This window comes from Haliotis rubra, unplaced genomic scaffold, assembly GCF_003918875.1.
Source record: "Haliotis rubra isolate DU_JTF1 unplaced genomic scaffold, ASM391887v1 Scf208, whole genome shotgun sequence".
Classification (NCBI taxonomy): domain Eukaryota; kingdom Metazoa; phylum Mollusca; class Gastropoda; order Lepetellida; family Haliotidae; genus Haliotis; species Haliotis rubra.
This window is the reverse complement of record NW_025766092.1, coordinates 1,519,851-1,540,660: the sequence shown is the minus strand read 5'-3', so window position 1 is coordinate 1,540,660 and position 20,810 is coordinate 1,519,851. Positions and strand designations below refer to the sequence as shown.

Genomic DNA, 20,810 nt, shown 5'->3' with positions numbered 1-20,810 from the left:
GCTTGTTTGTTATTATCAAAATTATATATATTCAGAGGCTAAGCCTTAGTCTATGTTCGCCTGTGCTGTCGTGGATTCGCTTTCGGAATATCAATACATTACTTGGAAATTATGCCACTTATGACTAAATATAGACCTAACTGAGCTTAACCGCAGAGTTCGTACGAACAAATGTAAGCGATAAAACCCGTTTCCATGCTCAGGAGACTAAAATCTAAGGTTTATTGTACGATTTCGAGTACAGTATACCCTGGTTATAATGCCACCGTTTGTCCAGGAGAAAATATGACATTATATCCAGGGTGGCATTATAACCAGATAGGCCAGGTAGAGGCCCTGTGCAATCAACAAGGTGATTGAGCTGATGTCTCCTGTAATGAGCCTTGAATGGCTGGATAATCCCAGCGTCTAGGGGCTGCAGGTGACTTGTATGTCATGAGCATGGGTAAATGAATCAACATAAAATATTACTGGCACATATGCAGAGAAAAGTCAAGTCACGTCAGGTTTTATCGACTTCTTTTAGTTCATACCACGGAAATTCCGGGAGACACCACTCAAACTGCGGAGACATTTCCTTGAATTGAGTGTGTGTGAGTGAGTTTAGTTTTACGCCGCTTTTAGCAATACTCCAGCAATATCATTGTGGGGACACCAGAAATGGGCTTCACACATTGTACCTATGTGGAGAATCGAACTCGGGTCTTCGGCGTGACGAGCGAACGTTTTAACCACTAGATTACCCCACCGCCCCTTCTATTCCTTGCAAGTGTAGACGCAAGAGGTACCTGAGAGTACATGTCCAGAATGCGCCTGGAACATACTCTAAGTGAACTGGGTGCCAGGCGATTCAGGTATGTCATCACCTGCCGGCAACACCTTAGACTATGCACATTCTTCAAAAGAATATATGGCGTGCATTCTTGGGGAGGGGGTGTCTGGATCTATAACTTATCATTATTGTATTACTCAGATGCTTCTCAGGGAAGTATACAGCTTTTTGATCCGCCTATGCTTCTCTGCTGCTCAGCATCTCTGAAGCCACCTGGAGGAACGTGTACTGTCCTTGTACACAACCCTCTACTTGTTTTCGGTGGCGTCTTACTCATGATTCAGTGAATTGTACATTTTAACCAAAGATACAGAGTGGTTCTTTACACTTTTCAGTTGTGTGTATCTAAAGCCTACTAATCGAACTATATATATTAGCAGTAACATGAAATAATTTTTTAGCTTTTAGCAATATTCCAGAATAATTTGGTAAAAGAGGCACTTTCGAATTCCATCTGCCATAGTCGACTTTACTCTGGAACACAGTCCACATCCCTGTTTGAGATGGTGAGATAGTCCTGCGGCCGATGTTTCAACCGCATACAATCATGGTGAAACGTATTACATATGTTCATAGGTATATATATATATATGTATATAGGTATAGGTATATGTTCATGTTACATAGCTGGGTTAAAGTCCATAAATGTTGTGTATTTATTTAAAGACAGTTCTATGTTAGGCAACACCACACGAACTGCGCGATAGTTTGACTGGTCTTTCCGTTCTGCTGCCATGCCAGGAACCTGTTTAGTATTTATAGTACTTGCATTTCCTATCTTGCTGAAACATACTGCGACTTGGAATGTGACTGACTGAACGATTACAGCCACTGCTACCAAGAAAGAAAACCGGATATATTGACACTAAACACGAGTAACAAAAGTACCATGATACATAATGTACATTCAATGCATTCCAGAAATTGACAGAAAGTCCTACTTTTCATATACGAGTTCTGAAAATTCCAAAACAAAAATAGGGATCACATTCGCTGCAAATATTTTCATGGACAGGTAAAGTTGTGGGCTGTGTGCATGTCACGGGTTATTTTTAGAGACTTCAATAGATTACTCGTATTATTGTCCATTCATTACGGTCATTCATTATTGTTCATGTTTCTGATGGGAGCGGACTGTAATAAGTTACATAACTTGAGCCCAATCCCTTTCAACATTGAATAAAATATGTTCAACAACAACTTCAATAGATATGCTTTTTCAGAGATACGCGTTTTTATATTAAGGCGGCAGCGAGGAACAAATAACCATCTCTTCGGCTAGAATAGTGCTAAATGTGGCGTAAACCAACATCATGTTCCATTGTGTGCTCTTTAAGGACACATTGACAAAATTCCAGTTCGATTCTGGACCCAGTCAACCCAGTGACAGACACCATGAGCATAAAATACTGTGATCCGTGACATGTATCATCCAAATCAACAAATCCCGTTAGACGCTTTTTACGACAAGCAAGACCTGCTGCTCACAAAGCAGACAGTGAAGTTCCAATCCGAAATCCTCACGGGACTCATTTGTATATACATGTATGTGGTTGATGACTTATGTGACTGGCATTACTTCCACTGCGGGTCACCAAATGGTATTATTTATCTCTCATGTTCCAATCTACGAGGTATACAGCACAACCTGTCAGGCTGACGAGCTAATAATAGACAACCGTACAGTAAATGGGATTGGCATTTTTGAGTAAATAGTATGAGAATAAATTAAACTTACTAGTGTCACATCCGTATACTAATTACGTTTAAATATTTCAACTTCTACTTTTGAAAACGCATTTGAACATGCCCCTAAGTACTTTGAGAAGAATTATCCAATAATGTGTACAATTCAGCGTGTTATGATAGTGAAAATAGCCTGACCTAGAAAACTAACATAATCTAAAGAAACTGTGGTCAGTATAGTGTTTATAGTAGAAGTCGTGACGAGAATAAAAATGGAGTTATGAAAGTCTTAGAAAATCCTACCTTAATTCCGTCGAAGCGATTGCAAATCCCACAATGGAATATCACTTTAGTGTATATTTTACGTGCGCTTCAGGGTGTACCTTCTTCACAAAATAAAGGTAAACTAACGTCGAAAATTTCCTAGGTAAAGTTTGATGCTGTTCTAGATAAGACAAATGTCTTATCAAATCTTGCCAATATTCACTTCATGTACTATAGATATTTTATAGCATGCACCTACTCAACGATTACATTTAATTAAGCAATTATCTTGGTAAAAATGTACGAGGGGCGTTCACAAAGTAGTCAGCCTCACCTAGAAAATGATACAAATATGCAGCTGCTTTAATGTTTTATTTTCGACATATTATCTGTCAACCTCAAGCAAACTGGTTTTGCTATGTTTCAGCCTCACGATCCCTATTTTGTTCGACTTTTTAAGCTTGGTACTACTAAAACGCAAAAATCTGCAATAAATGCATCACAAACTTCAGGAAACAAAATATGCAAGAAACATGTTGTGTAAAACAACAACAACACACACACACACACACACACACACGACACACACACACACACACACACACACACACACACACCTTACATTTACGATGATGAACCCAATCTTGTAACTGTATACAACGCTAACAACGCTTCAAATCATTTCATGGTTACCTGATGCCTTAACAGGGAAGTCCTCTTGCTGTGCCGAAGACACGATTTCAATTGCTGTATAAATTTCTTTGATTTTTTTTAGTTTTGGATAATGTAAAAAATAAGTTGTTTGATCATTCAGCCTAATTATACTTGATTGTGGAGCAAATGAAATTACACATCCCAGTTGACTTTACGACATGTTCTACGTTTAACTGTAAATACCTCAAATTGATATCATATCCAAACATGAACTGTGGTCACTCTTAAGCTTCTTTTACATGAAAACATTTACTCCTTTAAGTATATTTATGGAGTAAATGTATTCACAGGAGTAAAAGTATATTTACTTTCTGTTCACGTGAATATTTAACCAATAGGAGTATATCTGATTTGCATGGCCCCCAGGCAGCTGGTTTTGAAGAATGTTGGTCATTTAATCTTCAGACAAAAAAATGAGTATGCTGTTGATTTAAAACGCAGACGAGATCAGCAGTATTTCTTTACTACAGAGACTTACAAAGGACAAGAATGGTTGGGTAAAGACCCGTTCAAGAACCTGGTGGATAGACATTGTGCAAGGCACCGTTGATGATGACCAGTGGGTAGAGAATTTTCGAATGACTAAAGAACGTCTGCTGAACTGGAACCCTCATTGGTAATAAGGACTTGTAGCAATGACCTGAGCCAATTCGATATCGAAACGTGTAAAACTCTTGTCCCAACGATGTGAAGTAGCTGACGATGCGAAAATTAGAAAATGCCCTATTTCTCACGATGTATCGCATGCTACAAGTCTTTCAATACAGTTAGTACCGTGAAAAGGCACCGTTATCGTTGCATCTTTACAGTGGTACTTGTTATTTTATGGCTGTCATTATCCCTGTAACATCTTCAATGTAATAATGGTGTAGTGGATAAGGCGTCTGTCTTGCACACCAAAGACCCGGGTTTGATACCCGGTGAGTCATCCGGGCTGGAACATTTGCGTGGTATCTATGAACAAGTTATTTTAGTCCACAATGTCTCAGTCCACCCATCTGTAAAATGGATCCCCACGAGGAAGTGCTGACAATGTCACCCCTCAGCTCTGTAAGCACCAAACAGGCAGCGAGGATGTATGATGCTCAGGGAGTTGAAAACGTATCGGAAGGTACATTAATGTCCAATGACAGGGATAGTAATGTACGTAGCGCATTGAGCATGCATAAAGCGCGGATATGAGCGACATATAAGAGACTATTACTTACTGAGATGCGACAGCTCGAATTGTTTTCCAACAAGCAGACTGTACAATTCACAGGGCTGTTACAAACTACATGTAGAAGAAATTGCTAACTCTTATTTTCTTCAGAGCAATTTGTATTACATAATAATTCACACAGAATTTGAACAATTGATCTAAAATGTAAAAACTTTAAATGAACTTCTGAAACAGGAGACTGCTGTCAAACTGACTTCAATGAAGCAACATCCATATCTTGTTACATGGTCGTACAAAAAGAAATTGAATAGAAGCTTCAAAGACAGATTATAAAAACATATCAAATCCAATGAATCTTATGATATTTTTTTATGAAACATTGATAAAACATAATAATGATGAAATAATAGTCCAGGAGTATAAATACTTACGTGAGTAAATTCGTTTTGTGACGATAGTGAATTTACCTACATAAGCAAATATACTCCTGTAAGTAAATGTGTGCATGTAAACGCACCTCTAGATCCGGGTTAGAATTGATCTCCAGCAACCCATGCTTATCGAAAGAGGCGACTTTGGTGGTTGACACAAGTCATCGTATAACAGTTGCGTAGATCGATGCTCATGCTGGTGATCACTAGATTGTCTGATCCAGACTCGATAATTTACAGACTTCCGACATATATAGCTGGAATATTGCGGAGTGTGGCGTTAGGGACCGTTCATAATATATGGCCGGGGGTGGGGGTAGGGGGGTGATGATGATTATTATGGAGAAGCATGTACAATGTGAATGACCCCCCCCCCCTAAAATGTATGTACAAAGTAAGTGAACCCCGCTGCATGTCATGTACAAAATCAATGACCCTCCCCTTCCTATATTTTTAAGCATAATTTTTAATATTTTATGTACAAAATTGCTTACCCCCTAGAAACGTACAAAATTGATGACCCCCTACCTCCCAGAACAAAATGGGTGAACCCCCTTAAAATCACCATATCCCCCACACACACACACACACACACACACACACACAAAGCCATAAATTATGAACGGTCCCTTAAGCAGCAACAAAACCAAATCAAATCTAAGTCAACACCCAGAGAATAACCTAATGTAATTTCGTATTTATTTAACAACAGTTGTATGGTTATTAATGTTATAAAAGACAAACTCGGTATTCTTTCCTTCTTCCCTTGGTATAGGTATTTATTCTTTGGTAACAAGTAAAAAAATATTCAGAGGAACAGACTTTGATCCCAGATCCAGATTTTTCAAAAGCCGATGACGCTTTAAGTGCAAATAACACCTTGCTCACCTTTTGTTTTCTATGTGTCATAACTTGTAATAAATAAAAATGCTGCCTTGGTATTCCTTGGTATTTTTAAACCTTCTTTCACCTCAGTGTTTTCTCAGCTAATCTGTTAAAAGTAGTGGTGGGAAGGATTTTACAGAAGAAAACTTCTGAAATATGAGGAACATGACATTTCAGAGTATATTCTTATTTTTGCCGATATATTGTTTTATAGAAGACAGCTTCTGAAAAATGAGATAATTATTGATGTTCGCAGGAAGAGGCTGGCAATCATCTTCGTGGAAAAAAACCGGTAAATGAAAACTTATTGTGTAACCAGACGGTAATTGTTTCAATTCTTTAAAATATGTATGCATGCATTCATATTAAATGGGTGGTTGAGCTTCGTGGCAAAAACAGCTTGAATCGAACACTCTATTTTGCAAAATGTTACTAAAACACCTAGTAGTTAATGGATTAGAGTTACTCCCCTTTGATCTGTCAAACCGGCTAGATGTCGCTTTCGCATGTCAATTTCACGTTCAGCCGCATGAGGTCAAAACAGAATCTACTTCCTGCTTCGAACGCCGTATCGAGTTTCTGTCAGTATGTAACCATACCAGTGGACATCTTCCCGATTGAATCGGACCTAAATTGAGAGGTGAGATTATTGATTTTATACATATCCTCGGTTGAGAAGGGGTCAGGAAAGATTCCACCACTGACGTACCTTTCATAAACAAACGCAGAAAATAAACAAAGACTGGTAAAACTTTTTCCGAAGTTTAAACATCCTTGTGCTAACTCTAACATGATGAGATGTCCCTATTCGACCTGACTCGAAGGCGTTGTGTTTGACTTCCTTGTTGTGTTGTCTCACACAGATATTAACAAACATGGACAAATATTAGGATAAACAAATTGCTCCTCAAAACCCATAGCAGTCACAACGCGTTTGATCAGAGAATCAATATTCTCATTTGATTTTGAGCCTGTCGGCAGATTCCTGTCTGACTCGAAGAGACTTTTCAGGACGGTGTGTGATGTAGTTATGGAGGTGTAGGAAGGTCACTGGGAGGTAGAAAATGAAATACCCTAACACAATAATGGATCTATGGTTAAAAAGGATTGTATTTGTCATGAGGATGTTGGTGGATGTATCTATATGGTGATTATTTCCAGTGGTGTTTGTTTACCATGCTTGATAGATTCTACATGGTATGTATCGTGATGTATTATATGATTATCGCTGTTCAGGTGACATGTATATCATTATTATTTTATTATAATTTGAAGTAGTCCAGCATCACTTGATGACTTAGCACTATACCCTGGAATACAAGTTTATTTATATGAACTAAATTTGAAGCAAAATCATAATCTTAAAGTAACAGTTACATCAGACATTTTATCATTTGTTAGCTCTTCCAAATGACACTAGTTCATCCTAATAGTCCTAATGAAAATTAGGATGAAATATTAGATTTGTTTGGTTAAATGATAGTTTTAATCATTGGAATCTAAGACGATGTGTCACTGGGAACCTGAGTGTAATTCACTTGAATCAATTTGTTAGGAAGGTCTACTAAAGGCTGCATGACACTAGTAAAGGTGATCTTAATCAATTAAGTAATGTTCAGTTATACCCTCAAGTGTCCCTTGTCCCTGTGTTTGATGAAAGGCTTGGACACACCTGTGAGTAATGATAGGTGTGAATGTCTGTTGCTATAATTACACACAGGTAATACTAGCATACATTAAAAGAGCATGCTTCACTGACCATGCATTTGCATTTTGCAGCTTAGTGAGGAATACTAAATAATGTCAGGATGGCCATATCAGGAATTGTTTTGATCAGTTCAGATTCAGAGGCAAATGTTTGGCCCCTACAGCAAATGTCAGTCAAAAATCCCAAATTAGAATTCTATATTTACCAGATCATGTTACCATAGTAATATCTGATGTTATGGCTTTGTACAGGTAACCTGGAAATTACTAAAGTGGCTTTATAGTTTAGGTTTACATTATTTCACTGGATGCAATGTTAATGGACCTAATGATTTATGAAAATAAGAAATAGTTTGAAGAAAATAATAATTTTTTTCCCAGTTTGCCTTTTTTCTTCAGAATCCCTTATAATCTGTACACATGTATTGACAGTCGATTCTTTATGTTGTTATACATAACAGTTAGTATATTTAAAGTGTTATGCATAACAGTATATTTAAGTTGTTATACATAATAGTATTTTTAAATTATCATACATAACAGTTAATATATTTTAGTTGTTATACGTACCAATATGTTTAAGTTGTTATACATAACAGTATATTAAGTGATCATACATAACAGTTGGTATATTTTTAGTTTTTTTATACGTAACAGTATATTGAAGTTGCTTATACATAACAGTTAGTATATTTTAGTTATACATAACAGTTGGTATATTTTAATTGTTATACATAACAGTATATTTATGAGTTGTTATACATAACAGTTAGTATATTTAAGTGATCAAACATAACAGTTGGTATATTGTAGTTATTATACATAACAGTATATTGAAGTTGTTATACATAACAGTTAGTATATTTATGTAAATAGATAACAATATTGTAACTGTGTGCCCACTGATCTCTAATCTATATTTTGGGTTGTATGCAGACCTTTCATCCGAAGTCACAAATTATTTAGTTGTTCGAAGTATATGTTTGAAGAAACTGATAAGGTTGTTTGCTTTGTTGATGAAAGTGCATGTGTTTCAATGTAATATTTTCAAGGATTGTCTTTCCTTTCTTCGTTTTCCATGTTTCTCCATATTAGCGCTGAGTGTTTTATTGATTACTGTCCTCGGAATGTTTATGTTGACACTTGAACATGGATGTCTAGAAGAGTTCATGAACATGATAAAGCCTGTTACACTTCCACACCTGGACGTGAACACTTGTGGGGACACACCTATCACAAACACCCACTCAACTTCCCTGTTTGCTGTGGTTGTGTCAGACTTCTTCTGTAGTGTAGCTTCTCGCTCTGCAGGTTTTGTTTTATCATTGTACAAGTGTTGGGGAATGGGTGTCAATATGGATATTGGGTGTCCACAATGGTTGCCAAGATGCAGAAAGGATTGCTGACAAGATGTAAAAAGGATGTGATTATGATGGGGTGTCCAGCTGGGCTGTCAAGATGTAGTGTTGGGTGGTTGTAGAGATGTTGATATGGTATTGTTGTCAAGATGGGCATAAATGACCATATATAGTAGTATTGATAATCATGATACTTTATCTGATGATGAATATGTCCACTTTTTCATATCATGATATGTATCATTGACCTTAAAATTGTTAATTTTCACTAGAAATTGACAGTTAGGTCAAAATTTACACTCAAAATATACTTTTTAAAATAAAATATCAAAAGATTGCATATCTTGAAAGATTGCATGTTCCAGGATATATTGCGATATGTATTGTATCGTGAAATTTCTGTATCATCACACTTCTAATAATGAGTCCATGATGGCTGTCAAGATGAGGATTGGCTGTCCACAATGGCTTGTCAACACACACCACGGTCTGCTGCGATGCATGGGTTTGCTGAGATACAGTCAATTTGACTTTTTCAGGAACATTTCCCTGTTTTCATGATATGCTGATCATCTTCATATGTTTCTGTTTCACTCAGCAATATTCCAGCGATTATGGCTGTCTGTAAATAATCAAGTCGGGGTGGACGATCCAGTGATCAACAGCATGAGCATCAATTTACGCAATTGGGATACAATCACATGGTTTAATCAAGTCAGTGAGTCTGACCACCCAATCCCATTAGTTGCCTCTCATCACAAGCATGGGTTGCTGAAGACCCAATTCTAATCCACATCTTAACAGGTTGTTGAAGTTGTGAGACCTGGATGCTGCTATATCAGCACATCTTAACAGGTTGTTGATGATGTGGTACCGTTGTTACAAGTGAGACTAAATTCATCCATAAAACTTGGATGCTGCTAAAATGCCACTCAAACAATGGATTGTCTTGTATGGCAGAGTCTTTAACAGGCAACTTGAGCAATAACAGCAATGATATCATTACAGTAATTTGTAATTACTGTTTACTGTTACTTAGGTCACTTATTAACACTGTTAATGGTGTCTTTTCATATCAAGTCCTCTGTGCGTGCTTTCCTGAAGCACAGATTCTGAAATGGATTTACTTCATAGTTAAGCTTTAGGGGTGACTATTGAGGGGGGAAACAAGTATTGCTATGGCGATAGTCTATTGCAACATACTATTGCGATAGTGATAGTTTATTTCGACCAACTACTGCAATACTATTGCAATAGTTTCTTTCTCCTGGAATTGTCTCATTTGAAGCCATTTCCCAAATTAATGTATAGTTTATATGAAATAAAATCAAGTTGAAGTAGTTTCAGTCTCTTTTAATAACTGTCAAGAAACTTGAAAACCAGATCAAGTAAACTGTTAAAACATAACAGGGGTGGATAACTCTAAATCAAAGTGAACGAATCTATCAACAGAAGTCAGTTAATAAACTATCAATAGTCACACATACTATCGGGGGCAGTGGGGTAGCCTAATGGTTAAAGCGTTCGCTCGTCACACAGAAGACCGGGTTCAATTCCCCACATGGGTACAATGTGTGAAGCCATTTCTGGTGTCCCCCGCTGTGATATTGCTTGAATATTGCTAAAAGTGGAGTAAAACCATACTCACTCACTCATTCACACATACTATCGATGCATCAATAGTGTTTGTTTCTACCATCGATTAATTGCTATCAGAGACTCGACAATTGCAATCCATCGATAGTTTGATGCATTGTTACAGCCCAGTTAATCATGTTTGCATCAAAATGTTTTCTTTGTACACAGTATCATCAGAATGGGATAGGTGGATCATTTAAATGATTATTACCATATTAATATAGTGTTTTTAATCTGTAGCAAGTCAACCTGGAGGTTAAATCAGTACTTAACTGTCGATAAAACTAACTGCATGTAACAGTTAACAGTTCTACAATGCCCATCAGGGACCATGGGTGGCCTGGTTGTCTAATGCTCTGTGATTTACATTGCAGAGTTGTGTCCCTTGGACATGCCAGAAACCAGTGTGTTCAAATCCTGGTTTGAACTAATTTTGTTGTCAAGACCTGTATTATATCAAGTTTTCCTTCTATATTAAGCTAATGCACAATGAAAATGAGATATTGTTCAATGCTTCTTTAAACAAGACTCACACACTATAATTCCTATCATGATTTGTGTGTAAGCATATTAGACAATGCTCAAATCCAAACATCTCCCCCATACCGACGAAACAAAATGCCTTTCCATGTTAATCCTGTAGTTACTACATCTCTAATGATACTATAAACGTGGTCCTGTGGTGGCGTGTGGTCCTGTGCTCAAAGCTCAGGTCACAAATCGGTGAAGTTAAGCAGCGTTGAGCTCGGAGAGCCCTTGGATGGGTCACCGTGTTTGGCAGCTTGACTCCTGAGAGTTTCTAGGACTTGAGTCCTGCCCCACAACGAAGCACATGTGACACATGTGGTCTCACCTTAGGCAAGTGAGTTTGTTCAAAATTGTCTCTGTTCACCCAGCAGGAAAATGGGTACCCGGTGGAAAAAGTCATATGACTATAACCTTCTAGCGCCTAACAGGCAGCTTGGGTTATCCGGGGTAATGATGTGCTGTGCCTTGATTGTTAGCGCTATGAGCTTACCTAGTGTGGAGTTTGGCACTATATAAATGGACACATTATTATTATTATTATAAACCTACTTTGCATACTGAAATTTTTTTAGGCAAAAGGACACAACATTGTTTAATTGGGCATGACACTTCCTACTTGCGTACTTAGTTACAATGCACATGTTTGCAGAATGAAAAAAACGCATGACATAAGACAAGGATAGCTGTCTTCTTCCTTTTTGTGGATGAAACTGTATCTCAAGTCCACGTGACAGGATGCGTGAAGCTGATGATGTGAGCTGACATCCTGATATTGTTCTGTTGAGTTGCTATGATGCGTGGGTGGTTGTCAGGTTTTGTTTTTTTGTCCAGTACACTGCTAATTGTCAACTGTAATCATCTAATGACCTAAAGTTATTTTATCATTAGATAGGATGGTTGTCATGACGATGATAAAATGTTAAAATGGTGATTGGATGGCTGTCAAAATGGTGATTAGTTTCTCAATGCTGGGGATTGGTTGTCCACAATGGGTTGTTCAAATACACCATAGTGTGCTGCAGTATGCAGGATTAGCTGTGATACTGCAAAGTCATAATGACATGTTTTTAAGTTTACACGTTACCCAGGATGCACTGATAATGGTGATCCATGTAGTAATGACTTGGACTTTGCTTAATTTTCTTGAGCCATTTCTCTCCAAGCAATGGTGGGTTGTATTTTTGTGGACTCTAAAATCTAGTCACTGAAATAAACAGATGTTACAGAAGAAAACTCTTTTTGAATTATCTTCATGAAATATACTACTCACACTTTGCTAAGGATCAAATCATGGATTCAACAGAAAACTCTGATGTGGGGTCAAATTTGGTTTAAATATCTAACCATATTGTAAGCATGGATCCTAGGTTTCAGTATGTCATTTCATCTTGTGGATCCCACACTGCTATTGACAGGTGTTGTGTACTTGTCAATGACTTGCTCCATGATATGCAAAATGTTTGATTGGTGCCATGAAAACCATTTTTATGGTTACTCATGTATCAAGTGCATAAGGTTAGATTAAAGTGGCTGTTTGCCTAAAGGGGGGTTACCATATCATTATTTATCCAGTTTTAAATGGATAGAATTTCAAAATATGAATCTACGTTTAAGTAAAGCAGGGACTGGGATCCCTGGACTTTGACAATGGGCCATTTTCAAGATTATTAGCCATTTTCTGAATTTAGAATGAGCCACTGCCCTTGTATCAATAGTAAACTTCAAAATAATTAATGGGCCATTTTTTATTCTAATGTGAAAAATGGCCCCTGCCTTTTTCAAACCCTGGTAAAGTTGTCATTTTTTTATCCTTAGCAAAGTGTGAATAGTATATTATAAAAGGATCTAACAGACATTTTCAGGTCTCCCTAGTTCTCTCAGTTTCTCTTGGGAATCCCTTAAATATTTGGTGCAAGGTGTGGAAACTGATCATGCTGAAGGGCAGCCACCTTCACCTCAGGACGACTGACAGGTCTGGATTACAGTACCGGTAGGCTGCTATTAGTATTAACTGCAAAAGCAGGTGTAAAGTACCAGATGTGGGCAACCATTAGTACTTGAAACTGCAGCCGTAGTGTATGAATATTTGAGTTCAATAAATCATGACATTGTGATTGATGTGTTGTACTGAGTACCAATTATATATATGTAAATGTTTATAGAGCCAAGAATGTAAGTATAAGTCTGAGGTTATTAATGAGTGTTGGCAAACTAAAGCACACTGGTTTTAACATCAGTTTACTGTTAGGTTCTCTCTGTCTACAACTTGTATTTGCCAAGCACATGTCATTATACTTCCGATCAGAGACCGCCTCCATGGTGTAGTGGTTAGAGCGTCCGCCCGGGAGAGCGGAAGGTCGCGGGTTCGATCCCCGACCGCGTCATACCAAAAGACGTTAAAATATGGTACTTGTTGGTCCCTGCTTGGCGCTCGACATTAATGGGTACAACAAGGACTGGTCGGCTCAGAGTCAGTATAATGTGTCTGAGTGGGGTATTCATGCTTCACTGCGGCATGGTATCTCAGTGGGCTAGCACTATAAAACCAGCTTAATCTGGGCTAGTACAAGCAGCCGCACTTACACATACACACGCATGCACGTCGTCATATGAGCGAAATATTCTCAAGCACGACGTTAAACCCACTTTCACCTCACCTCCGATCAGAACATTCCACTATTTTAACATTTCACTTAATTGATATAACTGTTTAGCTCTTTGTTATAACTGTTCACTGAACTGATATGATGGCTCACCACATTTTTACAAGAGTGCACTAAACTGATAAATTGGTTCACCATGTTGTTACAACAGTGAGCTGCATAGTCTATTTGTCTCTGAGATAAAAATATTTGTGAGTATGTGTGGGTCATGGTGGATTGTATTTATGTATTGCAATATTCCAACAATGACCTACCCGGTACCTGTGGCTGCTGTAGGGGGTGAAGCAGATCTGCATCTGTTTCTGTAGTTAAACACAAATCCATTTCTAGTTGTGATTAGCAGCAGCTGGGCTTTGTGATGTATCTGGACTTGCTCCTTCTGTTTTGAGAAGTAGTCTGTTCACTTCATTTTCATCTGTCTACCCATCAGTCATTTCCGTGGGGATTGTAATTTTGTTACCATGCTCTGAAAAACTTGTGTGAATAATGACATGTACGCAGTCTAAAAGACAGCTAATACTACTTGCCCAAATACTACCTTCAACATTGGATTTATTACCTTTAAGTGAACACTGAGCAGCGGGTACCTTTCCTAATGTACTTCTGTGTGTGGGAAGAAATTGCTGAAATGAAAACTTGATCTTTGTGACCATTTGATGTATTATATATGTATTTGATATGTAGAAATACAAGCAAGTCCGGTAATTCTGCCCGTCCGGTAATTCTGCGCAGCTGCAATAGTGTACTTCGGTATTGAGGTAAACATCGTCTGCTACCACATTTACTCTTGAAATCGGGACATTTCTACAAGGGACTGGCTTTTAATCACTAACGGTAAGTAAATAACAGTAATTGACAGATAAATTGACAGTTTTATGAAACTTCGTTTTCTTCAGACTTTTAAACCTTTTTCTTCATTATTCATAATTGGATTTAATATGAAACACTCTTCCTTACATTGATGAAGTGATTTTTAAAAAATAATCTGGCCCTAATAAGCTTCCATACTTCGGATCTCCAGCTGGATGTTATGCGCATCAGTTGCTGCGCAGAATTACCGGACAGCAAGCAATGTCGTAAGAACGCCGGTAAGGTCAACCGTATGGCATAATGCAACGTTAGAATCTTATTGTCGTCAATAAAACTTATATTTCTAGGTAAAAATGATGCATACCAGCATGTTTATTCGCGTAAACCACAAAAAATAAGAGACGTTAGTTGCTGTGTTGCGATCGATGTGCTTAGGTGCGCGGAATTACCGGTCAGCATTGTATATTTGTCATGGATGTAGGTGAAATCTAACAGACTTTTAAAGGATTTCTGATTGTTCTCTGACATTGACCAATTGCCATCCAAGATGTATGGTCAAATTTGGTAATCATGTCCCATCAAAAGTTTATTGATAAAATCAGGATCATGATGATAGTTCTCCCATGCCATTTGTCTGCAGTAGAATCAGTAAACACAAGATACATGCTTTAAGTACACAAGTTTCATAGCGAAAACTTTTCCAAATACATTATAGCATGTTATTCCTATTTTAGTCAGTGTGATAGAGAACAAGATAATGGTTCAGTTCTTCGGTTATTTCCTGTTCTTGTTTCATCCGATTTATCAGTGTAGTAGTCATGATGTTAACTACCTGTTCAGGATGTCAGGACAGACTCGATTGACTGACAGCCATGTATTGGCTTGTGTCTGTATTCAACCTGGCTTGCTGTGTGTCATTGTGCCCCACTGGTGTGGATGGCTTCATGCTATCGGTCACTGGTTTGCTGTCATGTGACTAAACATCATGTTAGCCTTACAGTAAGTTGATGGTGAAATTTGCCTCCATGATGGCTAGACAGAGCATGGAGCCCATATCAAGGAAGTGGAAAAACATTACAACATCTGGAAACAAATAGAATGAATTTGTTGAAGTTAAATTTTTGCAGGTCGCTTATAATCATGACTGGTCCAGACTTAGAACATATGAATTAATAGTTGAATTAATTTGTACAAGTTAAAATGTTTGGGGACGTATATGATTGATCCAGGAAGATATATTTATTGCTTTGTGCTGTTCTGCTGAGGTGCCATCCCTTATGTCCTAGTGATGTTTTTGTTCCTGGTGTCACACAATTCTAGGAAGAGATCAGCCTGTGACGCTGACACTCAGGAAGCTAGGAAATGACGAGAGCTTTGAAGTGTGCAGTTTATATCCATATAGATATAGTTGGAGAAGACCTTTGTATGTTGAGGGAGTTTTAGTATTGAAGGTGTCTTGTGATCATCCATGTGGATTAGTCTTGTGAACATTGCTTGTTGTGGAATACGCTGTTCTTGGAGTCATTTCAAGACTGTTGATGGTAGTGGATGGTAGTTTGGACAAACAAGTTCCTGAAGGTAATAAATCTTTCCTCCAAACTTATTTTCACATCACAACGCATGATGAAGAAGCTGATGGGGATTCAAGCCATCTCATCATCACTGTTTTGTTATGGTTGTGTTTGTATCAAGCTCTTCATTTGACGCTTATGATAGGTAACTAATATTTTGTTTCTTTTCCAGAATTTTCCTGGTTTAATTTGGATGATATTTAGAGAAAATTCATGATTCAGTGATATGGAGAGATTTTTTTAGGGTGTGTTTATGTGTAATAATGTGTTGATTTTGAATTTTAAACATTCTAAACAAACAGCAATGATTGGAGTCAGACAAGACATAGATCTATTAATGAACAGAATCTATGTTGTCCTTCCCAGTATGTATTAAAATAGAAAATTAATAAAATAAAACTTAAAATAGTTAAAGCCTTTTGGAAAAGTGCCATATCAGGTGGTGTAAGTAAAAGTTAGTGGAGATTGTGGTCTACACTTATTTTAACAAGCACACCAGTACATATCAACCAGAATCCTTGTGGTGCTCTTGTGAATCATCCCACCTCTACTATGATTCTATAAGTGTTAAGCATGTTTTTATGACAGGATGGGCAGACCTTTGAAACAGTTCCACAGCATTCCAGGCTTTTGTTCTGATTAAGACTGACTAAGACATGGATTGCTTGACCTCGGGGCAATAATGAACCTAACATTATAGACTAACACTTAGTCTCTGAATATATATAATTTTGATAGTAACAAACAAGCCCATTTAAATTGAAAAGGAGCCCCAGGGAGACCAGAGATTCAGAACCTGAGGAAATCTAGACTTGCTTTATTTAGGGCTTTAGCACTGCAGAGAGGGTTGGCAGTAGGGAAATTAATGTGGTTCAGGGACTGTGAGACAGACTACTAACATTATAACTGATGTAAATCTAGGAGCGCTTAGTAATGATTGATTTGTGGAACAGTAGCTGGCTGATTATGCAACCTTTTACTCTGATCATAAATTGTTGATCATAGTATCAACCATCATGTAGGAAGCAAAAGCACTGTAAGGTTGTTAGTGGTTTATAGCCTGTTTTTCATTGGTAAGAAGAAAGCTATTGAATCTGCTGTCTTCTTGTCTTAATTTTCATCTGGTTGGTTTTATTTTAAAACTGTGATATACCCATCTATTTTATTGTCCTTTGTTGACAGAATTTTAAAATGTTTACCATGTTTTCATCACTATAATTAGCTGTAATATTGCTGACGCGATGTAAAATTTTAACTCACTCACTCATGCTATCAACCTCTTGTTTGTCTGACCAGGACATTGATCTGACATTTACACTTTGTGGCTATGATTTGTCTGACTGCTATTGTTCATAATCATACATTCACTGGCCTGGCTTAGAGTAAGACTGGAGTAATTTCATTTGGCTGGCACATGGCTGTAATACTGCTGATTGTCGAGTTAAGCAACATTCAACTGTTATCTCATGATGACAGGAAGGTATATCTGTTGGGAGATTCTGTGCCTGCTTGTCTTCTGATCCACGGAGTAAACATGACTCGATACTGCTGATGAGGTGGTCCAGTCATCAAAAGTGCCGCAATTCTTGTCACATCCCTAAAGCCCCCTCAAAAAAAAAAAAATGTCCGCACCCCAGTAACAACAAACCAAAAATGTCTATCCTAACACACCCCCATGCCACCCCCACCCCCAAATCGCTTTTGTAACCAAGTCAAACTCATGACTGGAGTGCATTTCAACTCATCATTTTCATCCAAATCGAGTATGATATTTTCATGTTTTTCAGTGTACGTAGGGCTAAAATGGATTGCATTGAATTGCCATAATGGGCTCTCACTGACAAAACCTTCAAATAAATAACATAAATAATGATTTGATATAGAAATCTATCAATATTTCATCACAAGACATTGTGACAACATGATATCAGGTATCCTTGAAGACATTCTCAGGTGCCCATGTGGTGCTACTTAAAAAAAAGTGAAAAAAAAAGATAAAACCGACCCACCTACCCTATTTTTAAAAAGCATGTAATAGGAAACGGACATATATATTTTTTTTGCCTAACTGTGCCAGAAACCTCTTTGGTCATGGATTTGAAACCTGGTCTCTCCTCATTATCATGACTATCTATGTCTCCAGGTTTGTCATCACTACTACGATGATTTGGGGTTTCACCACAGCAAAACACACTAATCATTAAGACCATCTGAGATTATCAATATGGTTCATCTCTTTGGTGAAACACACACGTCATATTTATTGGGCAGACAAACCTAGATGATGAGGCCAGACTTATTCAGGCTTTCTTCTATGAATCAGACATAATGTCAGTGTATGAAATAAGGCCTGTCCGACCGCCAGAGGAAATAAGGCTCGTCTGACCGCCAGAGACGGGCTAGATTTCTTGGACAGTCTACATTTACAGTAGCCAGCCCAATGGTCTGGTAAAAAATTTAGAAAACATGTTCCATACAACTGAGTAATTTTCTTTGGATTGTCTGGTCTGGTTAAATCCATTTTGATGTCTGGCTGGGTTTTTGGCTTATTTCATACACTGATAATGTGTATAATGTTGTCCTTTACCTGTGTCAAGATGAGACGAAACGTGATACGAGGTATCCTGGACACAAAGCTCTTAACTTCAAAAGGAGCGAAAATATTAGGTAACGTCATATGGGACTCAGTGACTCAATATTTTCCTGAGGTCAGTGTGCAGTGCTTCCTGAGTGATAGGGGCAGTTTGCCTGCTGATAAATACTGTTGGTATTAGCGACAAAACGTAAAACCTGAGCAACAAGACCCACCTTCCACAGGATTTATTAGAAATGTGATATTATTTGATATGGGGAAAAAGTGTTTCCTCTGCTCTCTGTCAATGCTTGTTTTATGCCTTGGCAGTTTGATGACGAGGATGCCCCTCATCCCCCTTGAAGGACAGACTCTTAGTTAGGAGGCATGCTTGGTAAATATTGTATTGTACACCTTGAACACCATGATTATACAAAATAAGTTTTTACTTAACTTTTATCTCACTCACTCACTGTCGAGTCAACCAGTATCAGTTTGCAGGTCTTAGTATGCGCAGATGATAGCAGCAGGAAAATCCAATCTTGGTGAACACAACCAGGAAGTGTTCCACGATGTGTCTCTGCACAGCTTTGTGTGGGCTTATCAGTGACTGGCTTACCTCAGTAGGTGTACATGTACAATGAAGGGGGCAGTATGGTTGATCTGTACATGCAAATCATTTTACATCAGAATAGTTTCAATATAGAATATTGGCTGTGGATTTTGCAGGGGTTAGTTGGGTGTATTTGGTATGAGTGACAGGTTTTTCAGTACCCATGTGAATAAGTGTCTCACTTGTGTTGGTGTAGAATAAGTCACAGCCTTCAGAAAACCTTTTCTATAAATCGTGCTATGCAGGTGACAAGGGTTTTTGCAGCAGTATGATTGTGTTGTCAAGTGTGGGCATTGCTTATGAGCTCAGCTTTATGCAACAATAACGTGAGCACATATATACACACAGTCACACTGTAGTTTGTATTGAATCATTTGTCACGATTAACATGGTAGCTTTATCTTTAGTTCAAGTTTTCTTGCTTACACTAGTACACATGTATGAGCACATATATACACACATGCACACTGTAGTTTGTATTGAATCATTTGTCACGATTAACATGGTAGCTTTATATTTAGTTCAAGTTTTCTTGCTTACACTAACATGTATGTACTTATACATACAGATACACCTGTACATATTTACATTGAAATACTTGTGCATTTGGACCTATGTATAGTCCGTTTGGCTCAAAAGCGGACCGATGATTGCAATCTAACTTGAAAACTAATAAACATATAATACTCAATGAAACGCTGTTCATAATCAAAACATCAGACCAACTCTGTGATTTGTTTGCAGAATTTATGTCCTAAAATTAAAAAAGTTGTTTAACAAACTATCATTAAAATATTGACACAGTTCACTATTTTTTACGAGGGAGAAGTGCAGAGAAAGGGACAGCCAGGTGTTAGAGAAGTATGTGCACAAGTGCCGACAAAGTTATTGATTCATTAACCTGTGCTGTGCCGTCTCCATCCTTTCTCGCACACCTGGCTGTCCCTTTTCTGACATCTTTGAGTTCAATGTATAACACTATAAGGTCCAAATGTACCAATATCATGTACAATATTTATTACATACCCTTTTCATGACACAGACAGTTAAATTAATCCAACTCGAAACATTACTATTGAAACTTCCCCATAAAGTTTACAGAGACCTGTCTATCACTTCATGGAAGGGGTGTATCACACATGCAGACATGAGATTGCATTCCACTAGACTAACAACTAGTCTCTGAAATGAACATATTTTACTGAAAAAAGTTTATAGTAAAAAAAAAAAATATAATGAAAAGGAGCCCTGAGACTTTCTTCATTTTCAGAAGCTGAGGAAATCTAGACTTGCCACATTTTCTAGACTTGCGTGGGCTTTCTTGGATATATTTGCTTCAGGGTCTGTACGACAGACTAGCATTCCACATCAGTCAA

At 37.7% G+C, this 20,810-nt stretch overlaps 1 protein-coding gene across 3 annotated transcripts in view; it reads left to right on the top strand.

The window, feature by feature from the left end:
• The first annotated feature begins 6,470 nt into the window (after positions 1-6,470).
• LOC124276364 (tyrosine-protein kinase SRK2-like) overlaps positions 6,471-20,810 on the top strand; it is a 53,088-nt gene continuing 38,748 nt past the window's right edge. Inside the window, exon 1 of one of the 3 annotated variants that reach the window (XM_046712008.1) lies at positions 6,471-6,614. The gene's annotated coding sequence lies outside the window, so the exon portion shown is untranslated. Of the gene's footprint in view, positions 6,615-16,235; positions 16,257-20,810 lie in introns of those variants that run through there. The other 2 variants (XM_046712009.1, XM_046712011.1) reach the window with 2 other exon arrangements.